The 11,657-nt window shown below is 44.0% G+C and overlaps 1 long non-coding RNA gene across 1 annotated transcript in view; it reads left to right on the top strand.

The window, feature by feature from the left end:
• The first annotated feature begins 755 nt into the window (after positions 1-755).
• The window catches only part of LOC142472242 (uncharacterized), a 61,139-nt gene continuing 50,237 nt past the window's right edge, over positions 756-11,657 (top strand). Inside the window, exon 1 of the long non-coding RNA XR_012789637.1 lies at positions 756-1,074. This is a non-coding gene — a long non-coding RNA (uncharacterized LOC142472242). The remainder of the gene's footprint in view (positions 1,075-11,657) is intronic.

The following is an 11,657-nucleotide window of genomic DNA, read 5'->3' as shown; positions in this document are numbered from 1 at the left end:
GACTATTAGTGTAAGAATCCGTTTTAATTTTGATAGCAGTTGAAATGCTTTGGCTATTTCGCTGAATCAATGCTTGTTGTTCACCATCAATTCTCAATACCTTTGCAGTACCTTGTTTTCCAGTATGCAGGTGTTTTGTTAATCTTCATAAAGAACATTGGGGCCAGTAGTGATCTGAGGAGGGGTGCGGTATTTTGGGCATCCAAGTGGTTTAGTTATTAGACAACCTCACTGGATCTGTTAATAAAGTGTTATATACGCACATCCACTCTACACCTTGTTAGGAATTGGAAAGTTCCAGAGTTAGCACCTTTGAAACAGTAAAGGGAATTACCAAAAGCACCCACAAGCCTTTTAGTGCAGAAGAGGCCTGCAAATGCATTTCAGGGCAATATGTTTGGAGGCCATTCTAGCAGTGAAAGGCTTACGTAAGATTGGGATAAGTGTAGCCCCTGCTAAAACCAGGCCCATTTAGCTTGAAGGATATGGCAGCACTCGGGCAGTGTGGGGGTTAAACCCGTTTCACACGGTCCTACATGTGAGAAGTGCCAAAGGCGTCATATTGTTGCAATATTCAGGCACCTGCTAGTCTGGCGTGCATGACTCAAAGCTAGGAACGTTCTGGTAAGTCATGTGACTGGTGGGGTGATGCTTTGCAACATCCACTTTTGTCCAGATATTGGGGGGGAGCGGTTTACACCCCATGGGTATATAAGGGACACACCCTATATAGTTAGCTCTGTAGAGAACCTGTTCAAGGTGCCTGGTGCAGGCACGGAGATTCCCATGCTGCAGGGAGCAGGGCTATAGCCAGGTTTAAGTAGGGACCAGGGGCTGAGCCTACTCCACTCCTATCCAGGGTTAAGTTGGGTCCTGGGAGGAACTGCAGGCAAAGGGGGAACTGCTGCATGAGAGAGATACTGATAGCCTGCCCTGTCTATGCTGTGTGATATGCTGATCCTGCTGACAAAATAAAGCAAGCATCCTGTTAAAAGTTCCTGGCGCCCTTTCTACTTAGTCTACTCCTCACTACAGCCTTGGCCTGGATCCACTGGAGAAACCCTGAGACTAAAGGTAAAAACTGACTGAGCTACACTACGCTGAAGCAGGTCAAAATCCTGTCTGCAGTGCAAGGAGAGACTGAATACGTGTCCACCCTATCTTCTGCAGCTGGGGGGTTGGGAGGATAGGGGTGTTACATAAGGTAAACATAATGTTGCCCTTTGTCAAAATCCTAAACCCAGTAGGCTCATAGCCGAGGTTTAAAATCTGCCCAACGCAATAATAACAATGAAACATCATACAGTATGTTGGTTCTTGAATGGAAAGTTCACTCTCAGCTCTGGGCTCCGTTTATAACAAAGGCACATTCTTCCCCTATTCCTGCTCCTGGTGAGAACATGTAGACTCTGCAAATGTTTTCATAGGAAGATCACATACTGGTATATCCCTTTATATCAAAATTTCAGCAGCCTCACTTTTAATTAACTTGATTCACTAGCTGTGCGTAAAAAGGCTCCCCTTAGAATTGGGTAGAGCCACCATCCATATATACATATGTACATGCTTATCTATACAAAAGTTCACTGTTCCAACCAGAAACACATGCCCTGAGAGTTTTCTGTTGTTGGAGGTCACATGGTAAACTAATTAAATCTCCTAAAGGAAATATTCATGTTTCAAAGCATTTTTGACATTTCCTTATGAAAAAGACACCAAACTGCAGTTCACCTGTTACACCCAGGATGGGAAACTAAGAGGTTACTGAAAGACCCCTTCATGTTTTGACCGAACACAGCTCTGAGCTATAAAAGGGGGTCAAAAGTGTATTGGCCATTTCATGCTGGTAAAGCTCATTCTGCCATAAACTGTAAATATGATTTGTTCCTATTACTACATATTACAAATACTTACCGTATTTAGACTCTTTCCACAGTGGTGGTAATGGTATTGCGTTTAATATACTGTATATTACAACATCCTATACCAGTTGTCAATGGTGCATGTTATACTGTACTATATTGGATGAACATGTATTTTCTTACTGATCGCTCAGGCTCTGTTCAGTATGCTGTGCAGCTGTCTCCCTCCTTGCTCAGAAATATGTCTTGCCCAATTTTACATCAATGGAAGTTACATCTTCCCGGGAAAAATGGAAGATGCCTTCATGGTACATTGACTAGAAGGTTGGGTCCCTTTTCATGTGAGTAATTAATTAAGTAGTAGAAATGCAGATTCGGCACTACAGTATGGTTAGAGATGGGCGAACCTGTCCAAATCTATTAATTGGAATTTGCAGGGCTTTCCCTTCAACATCCTTTCCATGGGGTAGAATCCACAGACAGGTTGTTCCAACTTCAATTGATGCGGATTAGTTAAAATCCCCCTATGTGGATCGATTCTGTGGTTTAAAAATTCCCTGGGGGGATTCATTTAAATCGATTCCGCTGGTTGGGTTTATTTCTGATCTGTCATTGTAACGTAAGAAAAAAGTATGGTGGATTAATCCGTTTCAGGAAATTTAAAAAAAAAAAAACGCAGGCGGATGAATCCATCGTTAAATATTAAACCATCAGTGAGTAACATCATTTTTTATATAAAAGAATGTAACACCTTGTTTTAAACTGTTATCCCGTGCCACATACCAAACGTCTAGTGCCCTGGGACATGGAGGGAGAGTGGGAGTTACAGACCGCTCTATCACATTATGTAAATATTTTAATAAAACATCAGGACTCAGACCTGTATAGGTCTTTTTGTTATCAAAACTATGCATACACACAATTTCATGTCTATTGAGCGTGTTGCTGAGGCAGATGCTGACTTTCTATTATTTTACATACAACATGGACATTATATAATTGGTGGGTGGCTGTCAAATGGCAATTGTCAATTCTGACAGAGATTTTAGAGATGGGTGTAGCACTGCCTGCCTGGCAAAGCACAGACGGCACTTGTTTGGACACCACTACTTCTAGATCTTCAACATTCAAATAGGACTAATATATGATGCTAAAATTGCTTGTTTTAAAAATAAGATAAGAATGTGGGTGATGGTATGGTGTTTGTGAATCATTATATAACAGAGGGTAAGATCACGTAAGTAACTTTAGGCTAGCCAAGGGGATAATTAACCCCACATTGTGTGGTGCCAGCAGATGGGCAGCCATGGTAATTCTGCTCCAAAAGGAATTATTAAAAACATGTAGTAATAAGAAGCTCTTACTCATTTCAGACTGTCCCCAGGGATTAACCAAAAGTCCCATAGCAGGTTACCATTTCAAGAGATGCAAATCTTCATATACACTTATAAGAGCCCATTAATAAAAATCATAATTTTCATTACAAATTTGAGAATTAAAAAAAAGAGAAGTCCTGGGTGCTCCGTCTCTATTTATCCTCCTCCTCAGCTCTACCTCGTAATCCACGAATCATTGATTACATGTGTTGGTTCTAATTACAGGTATTAATGCATTGCGCGGATTGTCAGTGATAGGAAATTTTTTAAGGGAAAAGGCGGTTTGCCATTTTTGAGACGGATCTGCAGAAATCTATTGTTTAAAGGAACCGGCGGATCCAAATCCTCCAAAAATTGTCGTCCATCTCTAAGTACCGTATGTAATCACCCATTGACTTTGGTATTGCCAAATTAGCACTATTGTAGCTTAATATATAATTTTCAATTTGTCTTATACAGGATATATTTTATTTAATGGTTTTTATTTCTTATTTTTATTTGCTTTATTTATAAAAATGTTTTACCGGGAAGTAATATATTAAGAGTTACCTCTCGTTTTCAAGTATGTACTGGGCACAGAGTTATGATGACAAATACATAGTTACATTAAGTGAGCAGGGTTATACATGATATACTGTACAAGACATTGCATGCACAGTAAGAGATAATATATTTTATAGGTGTATGTAATAGTTACAGACCAGATTAAAATGAAAACAGCTTTAGTTTTGAAAGAACTTAGACTGGTGGTGGCTGTGAGAGTCTCCGGTAGATTGTTCCAGTTGTGAGGTGCACGGTAAGAGAAGGAGAAGCGTCCGGAAACTTTGTTGAGCCTTGGGACCATAAACAGTCTTTTGGTGTGGTAAGTCTTTTGGAGCTTGTTCAGATAGACAAGTAACTTGCCCAGAAAGTATTTGAAGCCAAGACAGGAAAGATGAACTTTGCGTCTAGATTCAAGTGATGACCAATCTAGTTCTTTGAGCATTTCGTTGTGATGTGTGTTGTAGTTGCATTGGGGGAGAAAACGGACTATTGAATTGTAGAGGGTATCAGGTTTGCTAAGGTGGGTTTGGGGTGCTGTGCCATATACTATGTCCTCATAGTCTATATTTGGCATTAGCATCTTATAGTATTTCGCACGGACAGGCATTGTCACTGCCCTGGAAAGCTGACTATCTAACTTTTGGTGCTTGAGGTACCAGGAGATAAAATAACTTACCAAAGGTTACAATTAACTGACAAAATGATGTGAACCAGGCTCCTCTACTTCGAACTCAGCCAGTGCCTTTACTCACTGAGCCATTCGATTAAACAGATTTCACAATATGCAATTATCTTTTAATTGAATGAAGTGAAGCTCTTCTCTTGCACAAGGAAGCAATTTAATGTCGATTGAATAGGAGCCTCGACGGGCATTGTTTATTTTACTGGTTGCTTTCATTTCTCGATTTTCATGACTAAGAAGGATCAAAAGAACTGAAACATGCATGGATTTCTTCCATGTTCATTATTGGATCTTCAATTGCTAAAATCTGTGACATGTAATTGCTAATTACACTTTAATCCTCCCAATGTTGTCAAATTAGAGACGCTCTCCTTGATCTTTACATGGTCAGGAATAAGGGCAGCAAGACATACTTTCAGGAGCTGTTCAAAGTTTATACGCAGAATGTAGACGTTCTTCTTAAAACTTCTACTTTGCTGCTATTCACTTAATGTTAAACACGGCACCTCTAGTGTAGTTATTTAAAATAATGTTTTAGTGGAATCCAGTAAAATTCAAGCAAACTTAGCCAACTAAGAAACATGGAAACACAGATTTCGATGGCAGATAAGAACCGCTTGGTCCACCTACGATGGTCTTCCCATTGTCCTACCTTCTGTAAAACCTCAGACGCTATTTGATCCTTGGCTTTCTAAAAACAATGATAAATGGCTGAATCAAGGTGAAAATCTACATACTTTCAAGAGCTCAAAATAAGAAGAAAAAATGTAAAAAAAATAGCATAGTAAAGCATGATGCTTTAAATTGGGGTCTGGTTCTAAAAATCTTAAAGGTTTTTAGTTTGGTTTAAGAAGACAAGGTTCCGATTTCACACACTGTTTTGAACATCTTCACTATAAATGTTACATAGTTATATAGTCACATAGTAGATGAGGTTGAAAAAAGACATACGTCCATCAAGTTCAACCTACAGTATGCTAGATTTAGACTACAGATACTTTATCCTATATCCGTACTTACAGTATATTGATCCAGAGGAAGGCAAACAAAAACCCCAGTGAAATATCATCCAATGATAACTCGTAAGGGTAAAAATAAATGTGTTCCTGAGTCCGATTTCTCCCTGGATCAACATCCTTCCTATGTCTACTTATTTGGTATATCCCTGTATACCTTTCCTTTCTAAAAAGATGTCCAACCTTTTTTTTAACAAATCTATTGTATCTGCCATCACAGTCTCCATAGGTATTGAATTCCACATTGTAACTGCCCTTATTGTAAAGAACCCTTCCCTTTCTTGATGGTGAAATCTCCTTTCCTCCAACCTTAAGGGATGCCCCCGTGTCCTTTGTACTGCCCTTGGGATGAACAGTTCTTTTGAAAGTTCCTTGTAATAGTTCTTTTGAAAGCTCAGTGTTATTATTTAAATTGTAATAGCAGAGTATTGTAGCAGGGGGTCTCCTGTGCTGAACCGCATTGATTTCAGCCTCGGGGACCCCCTTCTTCCCGAGATACAGGCCACATTATGGGTGTCGGTATCCCTGCCATTTTAAATCCTCTGTGTCATGTGACTGGGGGATTTAAATACTGCAGGAGATACCGGCACCCCATACCGGAGCCTATAACTCGGGAAGCAGGGGGCCCCAAGGCTGAAATCAATGCTGCACCTGGAACGTGGTCACCATATGATAGGGCCTGCGACGCATGGAGAGAATTTGTGGTTGTACAGCATTTGACTGGTGGCAGTGCAGCAGTGAGGTGGTCAGTTCCTGCAAAAGTTTAGTTGTGTTTGTGATGAGGAAGAGAGAAAGCGGGTGCTTGGTGTATGCTATGGAAAAAAATCCCAGCAAGTGTATCCTTTTTCTTCAAGGTCTATGGTAGGAGGGATTTAATGAAATATTTTGTACTGTGTAGATATGTGGCAGAATGGAGGCATCAGATGTGGAGGAAGGAGGAGAGAGTCCTGATTACAGCTGTCATTCTGGGAAGGGTTGTGTAATGGGTGCTAGCAGCAAACAGGACGGTACCGAAAGGCTGAGGTGGGGATTGCATACACCAACCTGAAGCCGCGAAGCTGAGTCCGGAAGGCTAGTCTCATAATCATGGGTAGCCAGGTCAGAAAGAGTGGTGGATCGTAGAGGACACTCACCGAGGTCAAGGATTGGAGAGATATGGATTGTATGGGTCACTAGCCGGGGTAGAGGATTGGAGAGGTATGGACCGTAGGGGTCACTAGCCAGATCAAGGGTAGGAGAAGTCAGCAAAGGCAAGGCAAATGTGCTTGCAACCAGCATGACATCACAAGGGATTATGCTCAGCCAACTGGTGGAAGAGGCTGAGCATAAATAGCAAGGAGAGCCAACTCGGCGCAGAGCTGCACAGCCAGCAGGAACGAGGCTGGAGCCAATCAGGTGACCAGAGTTTGATGGGGGAGGAGCCTGCACCAGATCTTCACAGGTAGTATGGGTACTACCTGGGGCAAAGTTATTCCTTGCGGCTTTCTGCTCGGCATTCTTTGATTCCTTGCAGACTAGTGAATCGATCTGTTCTTTGAAAAGGGAGTGGGAGGTTTAAGGATATAGGAACAATCTCCTCACCGGGGAGGAGGTAGAGCAGCGGGCACTGCCGTTAAGCAATAAAGCGAGGGCTGGACTGTGCTGTGAAATTCTTTATTGATGCATGGATAAAAAAGTGGAGGGATGGCACCTTTGAGAAAGCCCGAGCGTGGGAGAAACGCGTTAGAGGCGCGGGGGGTGCCATCCCTCCACTTTTTTATCCATGCATCAATAAAGAATTTCACAGCACAGTCCAGCCTTTGCTTTATTGCTGCACGGCAGTGCCCGCTGCTCTACCTCCTCCCCGGTGAGGAGATTGTTCCTGTATCTTCACATCAGCTGGAGCACGCCAAGTACAGACAAAGAAAAGAGACCGGAGGAGTTAAAAGACACAGTGAGTGATTTCTTTCATTGCTGGAGCTTCCCCATGTGATGTGTTTGATACATTGAAGTGGGACTAATGTATGGGGTCTGGGTGGGTCTTAGGACTTCTCCCAGACAACCCTTCACAGTCCCAACGAGACAACATCCCTAATAGGGGTTATTTATCATTCAGCTCCCTTACTCCTGTCTCCATCCGGACAAGCAGCTTTTTTATCATTGTTGTTGACTGATATATATACTCTGAGCACTGGTTAACTTAGGGGGTCATACACCTCTATTTTTTCTCCGGTTTAAGGATATAGGTTGAGGGGCTGAAGGCTGCAAAACTCTGCTTCCTAATATGGAGGTTGAAGGCAGATCAGGTTGGCGAGAGGAATTGGGATTGCCGTAGAAGTTTGAATGGTAGCGCGATCTGTCCAGTGAGGCAGGTGGGGTTTATTTACGAGGCAGACCTGCATATGGGGGGTCCGTTCTTCGTACGTCCGGGTGGCTCCCCAGTGTCCCGGTTTCAGTACACAAGGGGCTAAAACGGATGTTTTGTAAAATGTGGGAATGGGTGGAATTGTGATACGTTTGCAGTGGAGGCACCAGGCTGGGGTTAGGAGTAGAGAGGGGAGAAAGTGTCAAAATCTGTTTCCCGGAATTTCCCAAGCTTTCCATTCAAAATACGTTCTGCCGTATAAAATCTTTCGACGGATTCTTCCAGCTTCAATCCGTGCAGATTAATCCAAAAAACCCATTGGATATAATCTGTTGGCAGATTTTTAAGAATCTAAATCTAAACGGATTGCGGAATCCACAATGTGAATTTTCAGTGATAAAAAAAAACTGGAAAAGACGAATCGCCCTTTTTGAGACTGATTGGCGGAAATCGGCAGACCAAAGGAACCACGAGATCCGGGGCAGATCCAAATCCACAAAAAAAATTGCCCATCTCTAGTTAAGAGATGAGGTATTCAAGAAATTGGGCAGGTGTCATTGGGTAGCTTTAAAGGCAATGCTAGGCCATGCACTGAGTGCTAACAAAGTTAGGGGTTTGCTGTAATTTACTGATTGTTCAGGTAATCGCCCCCTGGATACATGGATTTGTGGGGATTCATACATTCACCCTGTGTCTAAGAGAGCAGAAAGAAGCCCTGTGAAAAACAGTTGAGAAAGAGGGGGGGGGTGGAGCATCAAAGTGTTGTGGGTCAGCATGAGGAGTATGAATTAAGATAAGTTAATACCAGAGTTGCTGCACAGGGAATGGAGCAGATGTCCCCCAAATAAATATTTTGCTGCATGTTGGGGAAACGACCTGACGTTAGATCAATGCCTAGGGTTTAATCGGATGATGTTTAATGACGTATTCCAGTTGTTGGTCCGGTTTAAGGATCCATTATTAGTGTAACGGATTTTCTGGCCTAGCCTGACCCACCCAATCTCACATTGGCCCCTGTGGTCTAACCAGTCCCCATTACAGTGTAGTGTCTGGTGGTGCACTTGTTGGCAACAGGACTCCTGAGTATCCCGCATGATGTTGTGTGGGGATTGCCAACCCAGACAGGCAGCTGAGGTAGTGTGCATGAGTCCTACCTATATCCAGTGCAGCGCCTCCACCTCATCAGGATCCCTGCGTCCGCAAGGTGATGGTTCTGATGAGGAACTCCTTCTTGGTGATGCCTTCCCCTGCTGAGTAATTCCAGACTCACACAGTGAAGTGTCTTTATTCAAGGTCATCTTTATTTGCATGGTGGTATGGGCCAGCTGCCCCTCACAGCTATCAGCTTAGCCGCTCATTCCTTTGCTGCACTCCATCTGGAAAGTTCCTCCTTCTCCTAATGGAGTTGCTTTCCACCTCTCCCCTTAGGGAGATTCAACAGCTTCTCTGTCTCTCTGCTCAGAGCTGCACAGACTCACAGCTAGCATGAGACTACTGCAACACTGTTGCAGACCTTCACGTGCCTCTCACTGACCAGAGGCAGCACAACAACAGGAAACTGAACTGACTTTAGGCAGTGCTGTGTCTTATATCACCTCAGGACAGGCACATCACTGATGTCACTAAGGGTGGACACCAAGCATGTTGTCACTTCCTTTGGGACATATGACACCTCACCAGGATTTGAGGGCAAACCTCCATGATGACTACTGGCAATCCTGCATACTTACCAGGTTTACTGTCAGCATGAGAAAGAGATATGTACACCAATTTTACACATGGCTACATTAGTATGGTCAGAAATGGTGCAAAGGGCTGTGTGGAGAGAGGCTAGGGATGTTAAAGCAGTGGACAGATCAATGTGGAAAGTGGATAGGTCGATGTTTGTAGTGGAGGTCGGTGGCCTGGCGTGGGACATTGTAGGAGGTAGGCCAGCAACTTGGGAGATGCCCGCAGCTACAAGAGGACCGACCAGCGCTGGCCGAGCCATCCTGCAGCCAACGGCAGGACAGTGAGGGAGAGAGGCAGCAGTTGGGGAGTGGCCACCTGTGGACAGAGGAGAGCCGCAAGTAGGGGCGGAAAGAACGGTTGCCGACTCCTGCCATAATCTCTCACACCATTTTTGTAATACTATATTGTCCCCTTCTGTGTCTCTGTACTCCCATCCTCTTCATTCACCCACATGTCTTTCTCTCCTTTCCCCTTCCAGCATGCCTCTCTCCTCTCCCACCACCTTTCATTCTTTTCCTTCTTACTTTTTATTCTTTTCTTCCACTAATGTGTTTCTTGATTTCGTTTCTCCCTTGTTCCCTCCAATCTCTTTCTCTTCCCCCTTTGCGCTCTTATCATTCCCTTTCGTGTTATTCTCTTTAGCCTTCAAGTTTCTCTTTCTCTCTCCTACACCCCCCCCCCCCCCACCAGCATGTCTTTCTCTACTCTCCCCCCAGCCTGTCTCTTTCCTCTCCACTCCCCTTTATGTATCTCTCTCCCCCGAGCATGTCTCTCTCCTCTCCCCAGCATGTTTTTCTATCTCCTTCCCCCCACAGAATCTCCCTATCCTCCCCCCACATCATCTCTCTCCTCTCCCCTCCCCTCCCCCCACATCATCTCTCTCCTCTCCCCTCCCCAGCATGTCATTCTCTCCCTCCCACCCAGCATGTCTCTCTCTCTCCCTAACACCCAGCATGTTTCCCCGTAGCATGTCTCCCCCCCCAGCATGTATTTTTCTGCTTACACTGTTCATTTCACTCTTTCACTGTTCTCCCCTCATATATTTATCCTATTTCCCCCTCATTTCTTTTTTCATCTCTCTTCCCTTTTCTTACACATGCCAATCTCTTAATTTAATCCCCCATATATTTTCCCCTATGTCATCCTCTCTCTAACAATCGGATGTATCTTATCCCTGCATATTTTTCTCTTTTCCTTCCCCTTTCTCCCTTTTTCCCCGCATGTCTCTCTCTCTTTTCTCCCCCTCATGTCTATCTCTCTCTCTCTTTTCTCCCCCTCATGTCTTTCTCTCTTTTCTCCCCCTCATGTCTCTCTCTCTCTTTTCTCCCCCTCATGTCTTTCTCTCTTTTCTCCCCCTCATGTCTTTCTCTCTTTTCTCCCCCTCATGTCTTTCTCTCTTTTCTCCCCTCATGTCTTTCTCTCTTTTCTCCCCTCATGTCTCTCTCTTTTCTCCCCCTCATGTCTCTCTCTCTTTTCTTCCCCTCATGTCTCTCTCTTTTCTCCCCCTCATGTCTTTCTCTCTTTTCTCCCCCTCATGTCTCTCTCTTTTCTCCCTCTCATGTCTTTCTCTCTTTTCTCCCCCTCGTGTCTCTTTCTTTTCTCCCCTTGTGTCTCTCTCTCTCTCTCTCTTTTCTCCCCCTCATGTCTCTCTCTCTCTTATCTCCCCCTCGTGTCTTTCTCTCTATTCTTCCCCTTTTTTCTCCCCCTCATGTCTCTCTCTTTTCTCTCCTTCATGTCTCTTGTGTTACTCCCCCTCAAGTCTCTCTCTCTTTTCTCTCCTTCATATCTTTTCCCTTTTATGTATTTCTCTCTTGTACTTTATTTTCTCTTTGTGTTTTTCTCTTCCTTTCTATCTTTTTCCTATTCATGTCTATTATTTATCGCCGTGATTTAATCCTTCCCGCTCACCTTTCTCAGCTTGTCTCTCAGGCTTCGGTTCCAGCCCCGCGCTGCTCTACTTGAGGCCCCACCCCTGACCAAGGCCTCGCCCATCTATGGAGGCTCTGCAGAGGAAGGGATTTCCCCTCTGTCCTTCCTACTGCATCTCAGGCCCCACAATGTGCGGGCTGCAGGGGCCAGGCCCCCTAACACACCGGGCCCAGG

This window comes from Ascaphus truei, chromosome 1, assembly GCF_040206685.1.
Source record: "Ascaphus truei isolate aAscTru1 chromosome 1, aAscTru1.hap1, whole genome shotgun sequence".
NCBI classification, from domain to species: domain Eukaryota; kingdom Metazoa; phylum Chordata; class Amphibia; order Anura; family Ascaphidae; genus Ascaphus; species Ascaphus truei.
This window is presented reverse-complemented; position numbering and strand designations above follow the sequence as displayed.